The sequence below is a fragment of the Balaenoptera acutorostrata genome, chromosome 5 (genome assembly GCF_949987535.1).
Source record: "Balaenoptera acutorostrata chromosome 5, mBalAcu1.1, whole genome shotgun sequence".
NCBI classification, from domain to species: Eukaryota; Metazoa; Chordata; class Mammalia; order Artiodactyla; family Balaenopteridae; genus Balaenoptera; species Balaenoptera acutorostrata.
Genome location: NC_080068.1, coordinates 1,413,832 through 1,429,889, shown reverse-complemented (window position 1 = coordinate 1,429,889; position 16,058 = coordinate 1,413,832). Strand labels below are relative to the sequence as shown.

General features: G+C 42.7%; 1 protein-coding gene across 4 annotated transcripts in view; it reads left to right on the top strand.

The window, feature by feature from the left end:
• Nucleotides 1-16,058, top strand: part of PDGFC (platelet derived growth factor C) — a 218,303-nt gene that overhangs the window by 188,113 nt on the left and 14,132 nt on the right. The window lies entirely within an intron of this gene.

Genomic DNA, 16,058 nt, shown 5'->3' with positions numbered 1-16,058 from the left:
CACAATGTTTTGTTAATTTCTGCTGTACAGCAAAGTGCTTCAGCTATACGTGTATATATTTTTTTCATATTATTTTCTATTATGGTTTAATCACAGGATATTGAATGTAGTTCCCTGTGCTCTACAGTAGGACCTTGGTGGTCATCCATCCTATATATACTAGTCTGCATCTGCGAATTCCCAACTCCCACTCCATCCCTCCCCCATCCTCCTCCCCCTTGGCAACCACAAGTCTGTTCTCTGTGTCTGTGAGTCTGTTTCTGTTTCGCAGATAAGTTCATTTGTGTCATATTTTAGGTTCCACATATGAGTGATGTCATGTGGTATTTGTCTTTCTCTTTCTGAGTGACTTCACTCAGTACGACAATCTCTGAATTTAGGTTAGATTCACACATTTCTCTTGTGTTGCTGGGCAATCGTTCTACACCTTCTTTGTCCGTCCTGCGTCCCACTCTCCACGACTCCACTGGACAGTATCTTCTTTTAAAAGCTTGAGCATCTTTCCCTCTGTCCTCGCTCTCAGGAGATGCTTTTGCTTCCTGTTTCACAAGTAGAATACCAGCGATCACGAGCTCTCATCGTGCCCTTTACCCACCTGGCCCTCCTTCCTGCAACCTGGGGGGAACCTTGGGGAGCCCGTGCCTGCCTGACCCCTCCCTCTCGTCTGCGTCTTCTCGGGGGGCTCCAGCACCCCCCTCTCTCTCTTGCACCATCTCAATGTTTTTGACCTTTTATTGGCCCACGTCCCTCAGCACACAAGTAGGCTGTTATTTCCCCTATATTAGAAAGAAGTCCTTCTCCCGATCCCACGTCCCCCTCCCACTCCCAGTCCTGTCGTCTGCGCTCTGGTCAGCAGCTCCTCTCAACTGTCCTTTGTGTTTGCCGTCTCTGTGTTTATTCTCTGCTAAACCCACCCTCCTCAAGCTTTTCACTCCGCCCTCTACCAAATTCACACCTGAAACGTCTCCAAAGAATGCACTCAGTCGTCCCTCAGGGTCCAGGGCGATTTCTTCCAGGACCCCCTCGGGGACCAAAATCTGAGGATGCTGGAGTGCCCCATGCAGAATGCTGTCGTACAGGCATTGCTAAATCGAGTGTCCGATGCTCTGATCAGACCTGTCATCAGTGTTGGACACAGCTGATCCTTTATCTTTTCCCGCTGAACACTTTTTCTCCTGCTGTCTAGCTCGTTACACCCGTTCCAGTTTCCTCCTAACTCAGTTCCCTGTACTGCTTCCTCCTTCCTCCTTGGACATGGAATTATGGGAGTATCCCTAGGGTCATTCCCTTTTTTTAATCAGGACCTCTCTATCCAGGCTTGGAAGCCATGATACTTACCTCCTCCTCATCAAAACTCACTCATTCGGCAAGCTCAGCCCATCGCATGGCTTTTCGTACAATCCAGAAGCCATTGGCTCCGAAATGTAAACATCCAGCCCCTGTGTCTCAGCTAAAACCCTTTTTGGTACATCCACGTGCCTTCTCAACGTTTCCATTCGGATTTTACTGGCATTACCTGCTAAGTGCCTTCCTGAAGTCTGCTTTCAGCACAGCAGTGGGTATGACCCTTTTCAAACATATTCAAATAATAACACGCCTTTGCTTGAAACTCTCCAACTAGGGCTGCCCAAATTAGCGAATAAAAAGAATTGAATGAGTGTATGTATTATCTTAATTGCATAATTAAGATGCTATTAATTGTGGATGTATCTACTTTTTATAGAGTAAAAGTGTTTGCTTTTACTAACACTTTTACATGTTTTAGTCCCTCAGTCCTCTCTCTGAAGTCAGCTGAAACAATGAGGATTTTTAGGGAGCAAGGTAAGGGTGAGGGGTGTAAAGATGGTTCCAGAGCACAGGATGCTTATAGCAAAGGATGGCAGAGCAGAGGGCCAGGGTAAGGACAAGACAAAGAAAACAATGTGGGAGGATATCTATACATTTACCTTGAACTTTAATAAACTCAACTGTGACTTGGCCTCTCCTGAGTAGTGTAGAAATTCTAGTGCAGAAATCTACTGGTTGTTTTAGTAACCCCGTTAGTTGACTCTGGTTGGAAGAGCTTTACCTTCTGTATCCGTGTGATTGTTGCACTTTTTAGAATCACACTCTCAGCCACTCTCACTTACAGACAAAGCTGTCCAGTAACCCCCTTCCTTTCCCTTCCTGCTCCCGTTCAGGAAGATAAACATCCAGGAGGTGCCCTGCTTGTCAGGGTGACGACCGGAGAGTCTACTTGTTTTTAAGGATTCTTTTTATTTCTTTCTTTCTTTACTTGGCTGCGTCGGATCTTAGTTGCGGCATGTGGGATCTTTCACTGCGGCGTGTGGACTCCAGAATGTGCGAGCTCAGTAGTTGCAGCGCATGGGCTTGGTTGCCCCGCGGCATGTGGGATCTTAGTTCCCTGATCAGGGATCGAACCCTCACCCCCTGCATTGGAAGGTGGATTCTTAACCACTGGATCACCAGGGAAGTCCACAGAGAGTCTACTTTTAGATGTTTGTTAATCTTAAATTAGGGAACAACGAAGGAGATCTCAGGCTGCCTGTTCTCTCTCAGCCTATGTGTGATGTCAATTGTTGTTTGCTTTATAGTTTAGCTCACAGGGGCAATCTTATCCCTACGCTGTTAGAGCTCATTTCTACATTGTTCTATGTACACTGAAAAGTATTGGCAGTATGACGGACCGTTGTTCATACAGTATAATCCCATTTTTAACAATCTTCCCTTGATGAACATTTAAGTTTTTATTTCATTTTAATTTTACTCTCTTCTAATCATATTGCTACAAAAAATATCCTTGGATTGTACCTCTGATTATTTCCTTAGGATAAATTTCTGAATATATACTTACAAGATCTTAGAAAATACCATCAAATTGTCCTTCAGAGATGCTGTGATATTTTACTCTGTTTCCTTGTGGTTTATGGGAAGGATATTCTTGCCCTCTGTCTACCTGCAGTGGATATGAATTCTTCTGTCTTCAAGTTGCTCTTCTTCATTAGGCCTCTTGTATTCTGATCGGAAATACACACAGATTTCTCCCCTTATTCTATTAAGCCCTCTTCTAATCAACCTTCCTGTAAATCCACTATTCTTCCTTCTTCTTTTTTCTCACTGTCCAACTGAATCCAGTTCTCCTCACTTCCTGCATCGATGCTCCTTTCCCTGGAAGGCCCTCTCTCTTCCTTACCTACTTCAGTGAAAGGTCAGTAAATCCAAGGACACAGAAGGCCACCTATTTAGTGACTACAGTGGCCTCTTAACATCCCTCTCCTTGGCCTTCCATCACTTTAATGTTGCCCATCTCACTTGTCAAATCTCTCTTCTCTCGCTGCAGAACCACTGGTACCTCAGGCCCCTATCAGCCCCTGTGACTCCTGTATTCTGGGAACCAGTGCCAGCTCCCCTGCCTCAGCGGCACAGCTCAGTGCTGGGAAATCCCGATGTCCTCCCCTTGGTAGTCTTCTCATTTTTCTTGCACTCTTAGTCCATGGCTGTAACCAACATTTACCTGTGAATAACTGTCAGTTTCCATCGATGGCCAGTCCTGCATATGTGATGTCAGGGGGGGGTGGCCATGTCCACACCCCACCCCTCCTCGCCGTCAAATGCCCCAACCTGAACGCTTTCTTTCTTCCATCCTTACCTGTTTTGTGCACCCTGGATAGGTATGTCATGGGCAGCCCACTCTCTGAAGCTGGAAGTACTTGAGGTCATGCAGGACCCTTTCCCCCCTTTCCCTCTTGTCCATCAGCTACCAGATCTCAGTCTGTCTCTCCACCCTCCACCACCTGCTCTCCCACCCGATGGCAACGCCTCTGCTGCCCTTCCTCTTCCTTTTAACCCAACACCTTTCTGTTTCCCAGTTCAGGTTCTTTGTAAATATCCAAAGTGCCCCTCCTTCTCATCTAAGTGCTTTCTTGTTCTCTAAGCTCTAGGTTAACTTTCATCTCTTCTTTGTAGTCTCCCCTGATTTTTTCGGGCAGAGTCAATTGCTCTCTCGGCACTTAGTTTTTAAACGCTGCTGCAGTCCTTACCCGCGGACGTAGGTTTGCCCATCAGAAGCTCAGTGGCTGTTCGTCTCCATCACTTCCTGCGAGCACCTAAGTCGTCCAGTTTGCAGAACGATGTTACTTTCATCTGCCCCTGTTTTCAAAGCCATGTCTTGCTTATATCAACAGAAGGAAAAGACATCTCAGGTGTATTTGGGGATGATGGTAGCAACTTTTCACAAAATTTTTTTTTTTTCGCCTTCTGTGATTTTTTTTTGACCTGCCCAGAATGCTGACCACGTGACACAGTTTCATTTTAGTGCAGCGACCAGCGCTAAAGAACATGATGAAAGAACATATAACTGCTTATACTTTTATTTTTTGGAGATGTTGGGATGTGTGGACAGTCATTGAAGACTTTGTAGCGTAATAGGAATGTCACGGAGCGATTAAAATTGCGAAAGCCAATGACTTCACACTCGATAAAATAATTGTTCTTCATGTTCCTCCATGGCTGACATGAACACTGCATGCTGACTAGTTACTTTATAGAAGTTTGTTTTAATACAATGCCATACACTGTAGTTAAGATAGAGTTACACAGTGGGCCTGCCTAGTGAAATCCTGCGCTTTTGGTGAGGTTTCTATTTGTCTCATTTCCTTTAAAGACTTTTTAGGCAAGGACTGTGAATTCAGAAAACTGAAAACTAGAGATGTTAGTTATGAACATTATTATTATTATTTTTTTTTAAGTTTCTCAGCATAGAGTTTTTCATGGCCATGAACATACCTAGACTTGCATTTACTGAACTTGTTGTTCTAAAATGCCCATTTCACTCCCCATAACAGCTACTGAATATAAATCTGTTTTAGGAGAGAAAGAAGTTTGAACAAAGGGTTTCCCTGTGGTGCAGGGCAAGCCGTGTCAGTGTTATAGGAATGTTGGGCAGGGTATCAATGAACATGGACTAAATAGCTAATGTCACTGCATACAGCACAAAAGAACATAAATCAGGAACTAAATTTTATAATTATTGATTAATTGATTGACTGATTGATTTTTGGCTGCATTGGGTCTTCGTTGCTGCATGCAGGCTTTCTCTAGTTGTGGCGAGCGGGGGCTACTCTTCCTTGCGGTGCGCGGACTTCTCACTGTGGTGGCTTCTCTTATTGTGGAGCACGGGCTCTAGGTGCGCGGGCTTCAGTAGTTGTGGTGCGTGGGCTCAGTAGCTGTGGCTCGCGGGCTCTAGAGCGCAGGCTCAGTAGTTGTGGTGCACGGGCTTCGTTTTTCTGCAGCATGTGGGATCTTCCCAGACCAGGGCTTGAACCCGTGTCCCCTGCATTGGCAGGTGGATTCTTAACCACTGAGCCACCAGGGAAGTCCCCAGGAACTAAACTTTTAAAGATAATTGTTTATCTTGAGTAAAACTGACATAGTGGGGATGATGAAATGTACAGTTAAAAATGTGTATGATAATTCCTAAGTCTGTACAAGGCTTAATTGTTTATTAAAATTTTTAGTGATACTGTTTTACTTAATTCTTAAACAATTTTCTGAGGTAGGTAGTATCATCCCTGCTTGAAACATTGATCCCTACAGAGAAACAAATAAAGGAAGTGTTCATTGTGTAATTTATGCAAATGCTCCATTTTCTTCGGCCGGTGGGTATGGTTCCCCTACTTTGAAGAAGAGACCATCTTTTCCATCATCTGCTCTCTGCAGGAGGGCTGGGGAGTGCCTTCCACCCCATGGAAGGAAGGATGCCAGGGGAGGGAGGAGGGGGGCAGATTTCAGGAGGCGTAAGGAGTGTGCAGAGGTTCATGGAATCTGTACAGACCTCTCCCATTGGGCTCCACTGTGAGTAATCTATAGCATCTTTCAAACAAGGCTGTTTTGTAAAAGTATAATGTTTAAAAGCAGATATATATTTCTGGAAAAGTAAAACTTAAAAATTAGTATTTTTACTATACCCTACGGACCATCTGGCGTAGAATTGTGTAAATTCAGTCAACAAAGGGAAAGACAAAAGAAAACAGAGAGGCCAGCTAGAAGGCTATTGCAGGTAGTGGCTTGGATGATAGGATGGTAGCAGTGGAAGTGGTGAAAAGCGCTCAGATCCTCTTCGGGCTGTCCCGAGACCAAGTTCAGTGTTGGCAGCAATGTCCCAACACCAGCTGGGGGAACCACCTTCCACCCAACTCAGACCCCTCAGCTTAAGAGCTCAGTCCTACAAGACTGCTTCCCTCCCGGCCTCAGAGACCAGGCACAGGCCCCGGCTGTTACCTGGGCTTCTGACCCACCAGCTACAAATGGGAGGTTCCAACAGTCCCCTCCGATTCCGGCTGACAGTCATGAATCCAGGTTGTTACCTGTGCTCTGACCCATGGCCCCCTCCTCAGATTCCATTAATTTGCTGGAATGGCTCAGAGAACTCAGAGAAGTATTCTACTTACCAGATTATCAGCTTATTATAAAAGGATATCACTCAGAACAGGCAGATGGATGTACAGGGTGGGATATGGGGAAAGGGCTCCAGGCTTCTGTGCCCCATCCAGGCACGACTCTCCCCAAATCTCCACGTGTTCACCAACCCAGAAGCTCTCTGAACCCCGTACTTTTGGGTTTTCATGGAGGCTTCATTACATAGGCTTGATTGGTCAAATCATTGGCCATTGGCATTAGATTCACCCACCTGCTCCTCTTGCCTCCTTGAAGGGGCATGGGGGGGTGGAATATGGGGGCAGAAGGGGTGACCAGAGACTTGAAAGTTCAAACCCCTCTCACCTGGTTGGTTCTCCTGGCAACCAGCCCCCATCCTTAGGTGCGGCCAAGAGTCATCTCATTAACACCACAAAAGACACCCTTATTGCTCTCATCACTTCGGCAATTCCAAGGATTTTAGGAACTCTGAAGAAACAGGATGAAGACCAAATCCATATTTCTTACTGTAAATCAGATGATCACAGATTCTAACCCTAGTCTGGTGGTAGAGCCGAGATAAGGTGGGATGCGGGGTGAAGGCACAGGAGAGGAGTGAAGAACAACTCCACACGATGGGGCCCATCTACTGAGGAAGCACAGGGTACAGGTCACAGAGAGGAGGATGGTGGTAGTGTGTAAGCTGGAGGGAGGGCCTCGAAACTCTGAGGCCACTAAAGGAAGGAACGCAGACAGAAGATGGATGAGGTCCAAGCTTGGACGGACTGGAGGTGGGGTGGACCCAGCAAGCACAGCGAAGGAGAAGCATCTCTCCAAGTGCGAAGCAAGTCTGCAGAGCCTGGTGTCGGCTTGGAGACAGAAAATGGACTCTTAGATTCAGCCTTGAGGGGTGGGGCGTCACCGGGGACCTTCATACTTTACGGACACGCTGATTATTTCCATTAGATTATCTCATTTTTCCCCTCAAAGTAACTTTCTGAGGGATTTTTTATTACTACGCCCAGTTTCAGCTACTAGCTCACACTCGTTATATTGGCAGGCCATTTTAAAATAAATAACTTGGGGCTTCCCTGGTGGCGCAGTGGTTGAGAGTCTGCCTGCCAATGCAGGGGACACGGGTTCGAGCCCTGGTCTGGGAGGATCCCACATGCCGCGGAACAGCTGGGCCCGTGAGCCACAACTACTGAGCCTGCGTGTCTGGAGCCCGTGCTCCGCAACAAGAGAGGCCGCGATGGTGAGAGGCCCGCGCACCGCGATGAAGAGTGGCCCCCGCTTGCCACAACTAGAGAAAGCAAGCCCTCGCACAGAAACGAAGACCCAACACAGCCATAAAAATAAATAAATAAATTTATAAAAATTAAAATAAATAACTTATACTATTGTTTCTTGCCCAAAATAAAGTCTTCCACCCATATAAAATCTGAATGAGATTGAGGGTCATACCTGACTATTAAGCTTATTGAACAGATAATTGAAAATATCAACCAATACAGGCGCCATTTCTCAGCTAGATCCCCACAAAGCATTCCGAACACTTCCCTTAATGGCTGTTAAATGCTGCACTGAATAAATATGGAGCTGCAAGAGAAATTTCTGTAAGAAACAGCCTTAAGGATTACGGTTTGAGGTGCACGTTAATTCTAGTGTTTCGGGGAAGGCGTGTTTTTCTTCTAACAGTTCTTAGCTCACCTTCTCTTTCCTGTGAAGTGCCTTCCTGTGGGTCCTTTCTTGAGCACTGAAACCAAGCAAATCCGCAAGCGTTCAATATAACAAGATTAGCGGGAAAGTCGCGTGGTGCTTTGTCGTCAAACGCGAGTAGCTGTAGATGTTGTCTCAGCTTTTTAGGGCCTGTCACATTTTTTGATTCAGAGGAATCCTTTTAAAAATCTCAGTAGGAAAGAACCCTTCATTTTGGCTTCGCCCGCAGATGCCATTGTGGAAAAAGTCCTCGCTGCCGTGTTATTTAGTTGCCCCAAGAAATCCTAGCTTTCAGGCTGGATCATTACTGCTAATTCACAGTTTTACCTAGGAAGTGGAAAACTCTGTGTGTTGACTCTGATTCACCAGCCCGCAGTCAGCTGTCCCGGGAAAGCGCTGGTTTCCAGGAGACCTCCCACCCTTTAACTGGGGTGACCTCAGACCAGGAACTTTAGGTGGGGAGGAGTTGGGGTAATGGTGCTGTAATTTGTAAGTCTAGTCAGATGGCAGCGGTTCTCAAGTTTCGCACTGATAGGAACACTGGGCCGGTAAGAGTCTCATCCACTAATTTAGTAAGAAACTGTGCTTATAACATAACCACTCGGCTTTTTTTTTTTTTTTTTTTTTTGAAATTTTAACAAAGCTAGCCATCTCTTTTCCCATATTTGGGCCCAGACAGAACACAGCTGCTACTCAGGGTTTGCCTGAAACCCTGAAACTCCGGGAAGGTCAGCTTCAGTTTTGAGCCTTGACGTGACAGCTTTTAAGTGCTGGAGGGTAAACATGGTTCCCTTCTCAGCCTGGACGGTCGGTCGCTGGGATCAGCTGTGTAGACAAATCAAGGTTTATTCCATTGCCATGCTCTCTGAGTAAGCGCCGCTCAGTGTTGAGACACGACATGAATACACTTGGCCAATTTCCCTAGGATTTCTCACTTAAATATATAATCTGCCTCACCCACACAGTATTAAAACATCTGTTCTGGAGTAGGAATGCAAGCATTTGATTTTCTTTGCTGGCTTTAAAATCATTTAAAAACATAACCCAGATAACTTTTGGGACAGATTCAGATAAGAGCAGGGGGAGAGGAGGAAGAAGGGTGTTTAAATGAATTGTTCCAGAGCATTCTTGTGTCTTTGCGGCACTGCCCGTCAGTCGTTCCTGGCAGAAATTTTTGTCTGCAGGCCCCGTCTGCTTCTTAAGCTCTTTAAAAGGCAACCCTATATTCAATATATCAGCTTGACATGGTGTAACGGAGACTGGAGACACCTTTCAAAGTGATGTAAAGCAAGTCTGCAAGGCTGAACTTTTCTTTTTTCTTCTCTTCCCACACCTGGATGATTACTTTGTTGTTCTTTTGTTTTTAATAACTACAACAGTAAAACCTAATCCGCATTCCTAACCCTTCTGTTAGGTATGAATGAAGTGAAGCCCCCTTATCAGTTTGAAATGTCCTGTATGCCTTGGCTAGGAAAGCTGCAGCATAAATCTCCGTAGGCCCTAAACATTTTGCAGCAGTTGCTATGCTACTCAAGGTAAACATTGGTGTGTGTGTATTTGTCCAGGGAAGGTTCATTGTCAATGTTATAGTTTTAAATTTGCACTCACCACAGAAATACTAATAGAAAGGCAAGCTGCGGTTTTCTCAAGCTGGGCATTTATTGTGGAATTATAAGCAGTTCGGATAGTACTATTCCAAATAGGAAGTCAGCGTTTCTTTTTCTAAAAAAGAAGATGATAATTAATGCAGAAGGTATCTAAGTAGCCATAAGAAAATACAAAACCACTAAGATGTTGATTTTTTAAATGAACCTGGAGAAGTCAACAGAGAAACTTACTTGCTGTCTTGAGCTTGTAACACCGATTCACGAGGCCCTTACTTTGTCGAAACACGTGGGCTGCCCATTATGTTTCAATAATAAAAGTAGAAATATGTTTGTTTTTCAGTTATTCTTTCATATTAAGTTCCCTTTTTAGGGTCCACACTCACCAGGATTTGTTTGATCCTTGCTGAGTTGCTTATGTGATTCGTAATAGCAAATTCTCAGTTTGGCTTTGTTTTGGCAAAGAGAAAAAGTCTCTCCTGTGAAACAAAATACTTGGTTTGTAAAGGTTAAGCTTCCCAAGGGCAAGAATTTTGGTCGGTTTTTCTCACAGCACCCACATGATGGGCTTCTTAATAAATGTTTGTTAAATGACTTAATGGACACGGTATAATATTAACCTTCGTTTGCCGCTCTGGTCGATATGAAGTTGGGAAATCCATGACAGCATGTTTTAGTTTGCTGGGGCTGCTGCTACAAAGTACCACAGGCTGGGTGGCTTGAACAACAAAATTCATTTTCTCACGGTTCTGGAGGCTGCAAGTTGGAGATCAAGGTGTCAGCAGGATTGACTTCTTCTGAGGCCTCTCTCCTTGGCTTGTAGAGGAACACCTTCTCCCTGTGTCTTCATGTGGTCTTTCCTCTGTGCGTATCTGTGTCCAAATTTCCTCTTTTTTCAAGGACCTCTTCTTACAAATTTCTTCTTCTTACAAGCCCAGAACTGGGATTGCTGGATCAGATGATAGCTCTATTTTTCATTTTTTGCTGACCTTTCATACCGTTTTCCATAGTGGCTAGACAAAGTTACCTTCCCACTAACGGTTCATAAGGATTTTTTGGAAACGACACCAAAAGCACAGCAACCAAAGCAAAAATCAAACAAGTAGGACTTGATCAAACTAAAAAAGCTTCTGCACATCAAAAGAAGCACTCAACAAAATGAAAAGGCAACCTGTGAAATGGGACAAAATGTTTGCAAACCAAGTACTGGACAAGGGTTGATATCCAAAATGTATAAAGAACTCATACAACTCAATAACCAACCAAACCAAACAAAAATCCAATTATAAAATGGGAGAGGAACTTAACAGACATTTTTCCAAAGAAGGTGTACAAATGGCCAACAGTACATGAAAAGATGCCCAACATCACTCATCGTCAGGGAAATGCAGGTCAAAACCACAGTGAGGTATCTCCTCACACCTGTTAGGATGGCCGTCATCAAGAAGACAAGAGATAGCAGGTGTTGGCGAGGGTGTGGAGAAAACGGGCCCTCTTGTATCCCACAATTACATGGAATTCTTAAATGTAAAAGCTGGAAAGAATCTTAAAGGTCACTGGGTTCAAGCAGCCATGCTTCACAGAGCGGAAGACTGAGGCTCACATGGGTTACAGTATTTGCTGAAATTCCCTCTCCTGATGTAGTAGCGTCAGGGGTAAGTGCAGGCTCCCCGACTCCTGGTCAGGGCTCTTTGCTCGTGTCATGCTGCCACTCAGAACGACCCTCACCAAGGAATTAAAAAGACCTCATCTTGTATAGGATCATTACACACAGTCCTGACATTCTAGAAATGGTTTGACAGGACAACTCATTGCATAGAGATTTCAGAGCTCTTTTCTCCTTTTTCAGGATCTGTCCTTACAAAGTCATATAGCCAAAAGGGTCTAGACCAGGATTAGGTTATCCACCCAGGTTATTGCTGCTACACCGAAGAGAATAGCAGAAAAGCTTTTCTCTGGCTTACTGAAGTAGGGGTATTGATTTAGTTAGCTATGTACATTACAGAAGCCAAGAAGCTCTGCTTTTTGTTTCTGAGCATCGGCACCCACTAAATACCCAGCACAACCCATAGCTTAGTGATAAGCATCTATTTTCGTGGCGACTGAGAGAGCTGGGGGGTGGGGAATAGGCAAATCCAATTCAATTCGAGGCACTTAGCCCAATCCTAAGTACTTTTACACAGCAAAGATATTGGTAGAATTTTCTAGACACTAAATATGAGAGCAAAGCCTCTAGGCTTGTACCAGAAAGAGGAGTTCTTAGTTAGAGGAGAAATTAAAGCTTCAAAAAAGTAGAAGATATTTTTCCCTCTGACTTTTTTTTTTTCCACTGCCCCCCTTTTCTCTGAAAAATCCCTTTAGACAACTTAGAAAAGCAGAACTTCAAAAGTGAACAACTTGATTGTTCCTTGAACCAGTGGGTGGGTGACAGTCATGAGGAAGCCCTTAAAAAAGAAAAGCACTGCTTCCTCTGTTCTGTCCCGGGATTGAATCTTTGAATCCAGAGGAAGTGAGTTAATTCTCGCCTCCTGTTTCTTTTGGGTGGGAACTGCTGTGTGTGCGCCGGTGTGTATGTGTGTATGGGGTTATCTTTTTTAAGCATTGTCTTAATTTAAATATTTAAAAGTGTGGAGATTTATAACATCAACCAATTATCTGCATGCAGTAACATTTGCCAAGTTGTTTTTTTCCCCTTTGTCATTCGAGGGGATTGATATTCTGATACTTCATTGAACCCAAGATGGGCATATTCTGTTTGTCCAACATTACAGACTTATTTTGTTTTTCTTTTTCTGTGTAACTACTTTAAACTTTATCTCAGGGGTCCTCATTTCAGTTGGAACTTTTCATTGTTCTTGAAGGAATGCTCTATACATTTCCAACCGACTTGGAAGCAAAATAAGCCAACCCCAGAGCATAAATAACAATTTTATATCATACCTACAATATACATCTGCACTCTGACACTTTAATGAATACTGTATACATTTTGTATAGGCTTTCTATACACTTACCCTCTGTGTGCAGATTGACACGTTTGATTTGTTTTGTATCATCACAGTCATAACTCAGTTATCCTTTGAGTAATACTGACTCTTTTCACTTTACATAAACATACACATTTTGGCTTATAGTTTAAAAATTTGCAAAACCGTTGCATCAAGTTTTTCACATTATAAATTTAATCAATATTCACCAAATTGGTTAAATTAGTAATGAACACTTTTATTAGAGAATTGCTTATTTATATCCATACTGTACTTATCAGTCACAATAGTACTCTCTATCAAAGCAATATTGCATTTCTTGGACAATTAAAAACATTCTGGTAGTGCAGAGGAATATATTAAATGTGCTTTCTACTCTTAAAAGTTGGATCGAATAATGGAAAAACATCTTAGTGCTAATATTTTAGCCAGAATCTTGACATTATTGAAAGTAGATCTTCAAAATAAGAATGAAATCAGTGTTGACCAAAGCTGCCACATTCATTTCTGCTGATTATCCTCTATAAACCCCACCACCACCGTGGGCAAGAGGGGCTCGGGACCCACAAAGCCATGAGTCCCAGCAGGGGCTGGGTCTGCCCCAGAGAATGGAGGTCCTTTTTTTCTGATTTGGCAGAGTACCCTCTGCGAGGGTCTATTCCAAATTGACCCAATTGAGGTGTTTGGGGAAGCAATGGCCCTGTTACTCGGGAAGGTTTCATGGATGGATTGGGTTTCAAGAAAGGCTGTTAAAAATGGTGAAGATTTATTATGTGGATCACAAGACAGAGAGTTTTGCCCATGGGAGCGGGGCAGCAACATTAGCATGGGGAGGAGTGCAAGGTCAAGGTCAGAGGAATATGGCATGTGCAGCAGCCAGTGAGGAGACTAGATTGATTGGCACAAAATGTGCCTGTCTTTGATGAGTGGAAGATTAGATGCGAAAGGTGAGCGAAGGTCAGGTGGTGCGGATCCTGAGTGCAGGGTAAGGAATTTGGATTTTATCTTCCAGATGAGAAATCACTCTAGGCATTTGTCCAAATTCATCCCGTGATCAGCGATAACTTACTTTAGGTAGATTAGCCCAGGGTTATGCAGCATAGAATAAAAGGAATAAGAAAGAGTAAAGACAGGGAGACAAAGTTAGAGACTGCTAAATGTAGCCCATCGTTTTCAGGGTCTGCCCTGTATCTGAGTAATGAGGATGAAAAGGAAGAGCTGATAGGATAGTTTTTTTTAATTATAGCAAATGTTATCATTTCTACCTGATCGCTGGAAAGAATCCATACTTACTATAGAAAATGCTGAAAATATGGATAGGTATAAGGAAGAAAATGAAAATCACCCATTCTCATTAAAACTATAGACGAACACTCCACATTTTAGGCGCTTTTGATTTTTCTTTGTTTTGTTTCAATGTATGTATGTTGAAATCATGGTATAATAATGCTGTGTTTACATAGCTTGGATTTCTTGTCATTTACTATATATTAGGCATTTCTTTTTTAATAAATCCTAGAAGACCTCATTTTTTTTATTGCAGTATAGTTGATTTACAGTGTTGTGTTAATTTCTGCTGCACAGCAAAGTGATTCAGTAATACATATATATACATCTTCTTTTTTCAGATTATTTTCCATTATAGCTTAATACAGGGTATTGAATAGAGTTCCCTGCGCTATACAGTAGGTCCTTGTTGGTTAATCTATTTTATATCTAATGTCCTGTATCTGTTAATCCCAAACTCCTCATTTATCCTCCCCCCCTGCCCCACTTTCCACTTTGGTAATCATAAGTTTGTTCTCTATGTCTGTGAGTCTGTTTCTCTTTTGTAAGTAAGTTCATTTGTGTCATATTTTAGATTCCACATATAAGTGATGTCATATGGTATTCGTCTTTCTCTGTCTGACTTACTTCACTCACTATGACAATCTCTAGGTCCGTCCATGTTGCCGCAAATGGCATTATTTCCTTCTTGTTTATGGCTGAGTAGTATTCCACCGTATACATGTACCATGTCTTCTTTATTCATTCATCTGTCGATGGACATTTAGGTTGCTCCACATCTTGCTAGAGGGCCTCGTTTTTAATGCCTGTCCCACTATTTCAGTTTATGACTGCAGGGTCATTAACTATTCCACTATTGTAAATTTAGATTGTGACCAACTTTTTGTTATTATAAACATTACTATAATAAACATCAGTCAACATAAATGTTTTATTCCATACTATTCCTTTTTCTTCTTCTTCTACAGATAAACAAATAGATAAATTTTAAAAATTAAGTGGAGCATTTGTTCCTGTATTTATTTTGCCTGTTTTGATTTCAGTTCTAATCTACCACTCCCCACTTTTAGTCCACTTTAAAAATTGGGGAGGGGAGGAGGTTGCTTCTTAATGAACTTTTCCTGAAATTATTACCTCCTTCTGGTGCTTGCCTTTTAAAATGGTGTATTTTAATCCATTGCTCTATACATGAGCATTTAGGTGGTTTGCAGTTTTTCTCCCTTTCAACACTGTGATGAATTGATATTCATGTGCACATATTTCCATGTGCACAAATAAAAGGATATAACCTCAAAAGTGAATTACAGGGACGTGGGACATATCCATCTTCAACTTTAGCATCCTGTGTACATCAGTTACATCAACTACAGTGATACCAATATATACTCACTTCTGCAGGCAGACCAGAAAAATTCCAATTTACCCACATCCTTGGCAATCCTTTCCTTTCAATGCTCGCCGATCTCCTGTAACTGAAATAGTATCTCTTTTTTTGTATGTGAAATATCTCACTTTGTTTTGCATTTCTCTGATAACTAATGAATTTTAGCATGTTTTCATATGTCTAGTGGCCATTCAAGCTTCTTGTCTGGAATTTGTCCATGTTCTATTGAGGTGGTTTTTTTCCGTATACTCTGTCCTGTGACAGGTATATGGTTTGCCAAGGTGTTCTCCCAGTGTCTGTATTTTAACTCTGTTTATTACAAAAAATTGAGGCAAATTTATCAACGTTCTCTTTTATGGTTTGGGTGTTTCCTATCTTGATTAACAAGTTCTTCTCCAATGTCAAAGGCTTTAGCTTTTCACTTACATGTTGTTTTCTTATTCTTTATGGGTTAATTACTTTACATTAAAGTTTTAATTCCTCTGACACACATTTGTATAACTCCCAGGTGATTTTCCAGAATGAGGAGGATGAAAAGTTGAAAACAAAAGAAAAATTTGGTAAACTCGGTTAAGGCTTCCGTCGTTAAGTCCATAACTGAACTACGGAGACATCTTCTGTTTCGTGTAAACAACAGATACCCACACCTACCATGGTTTGTGG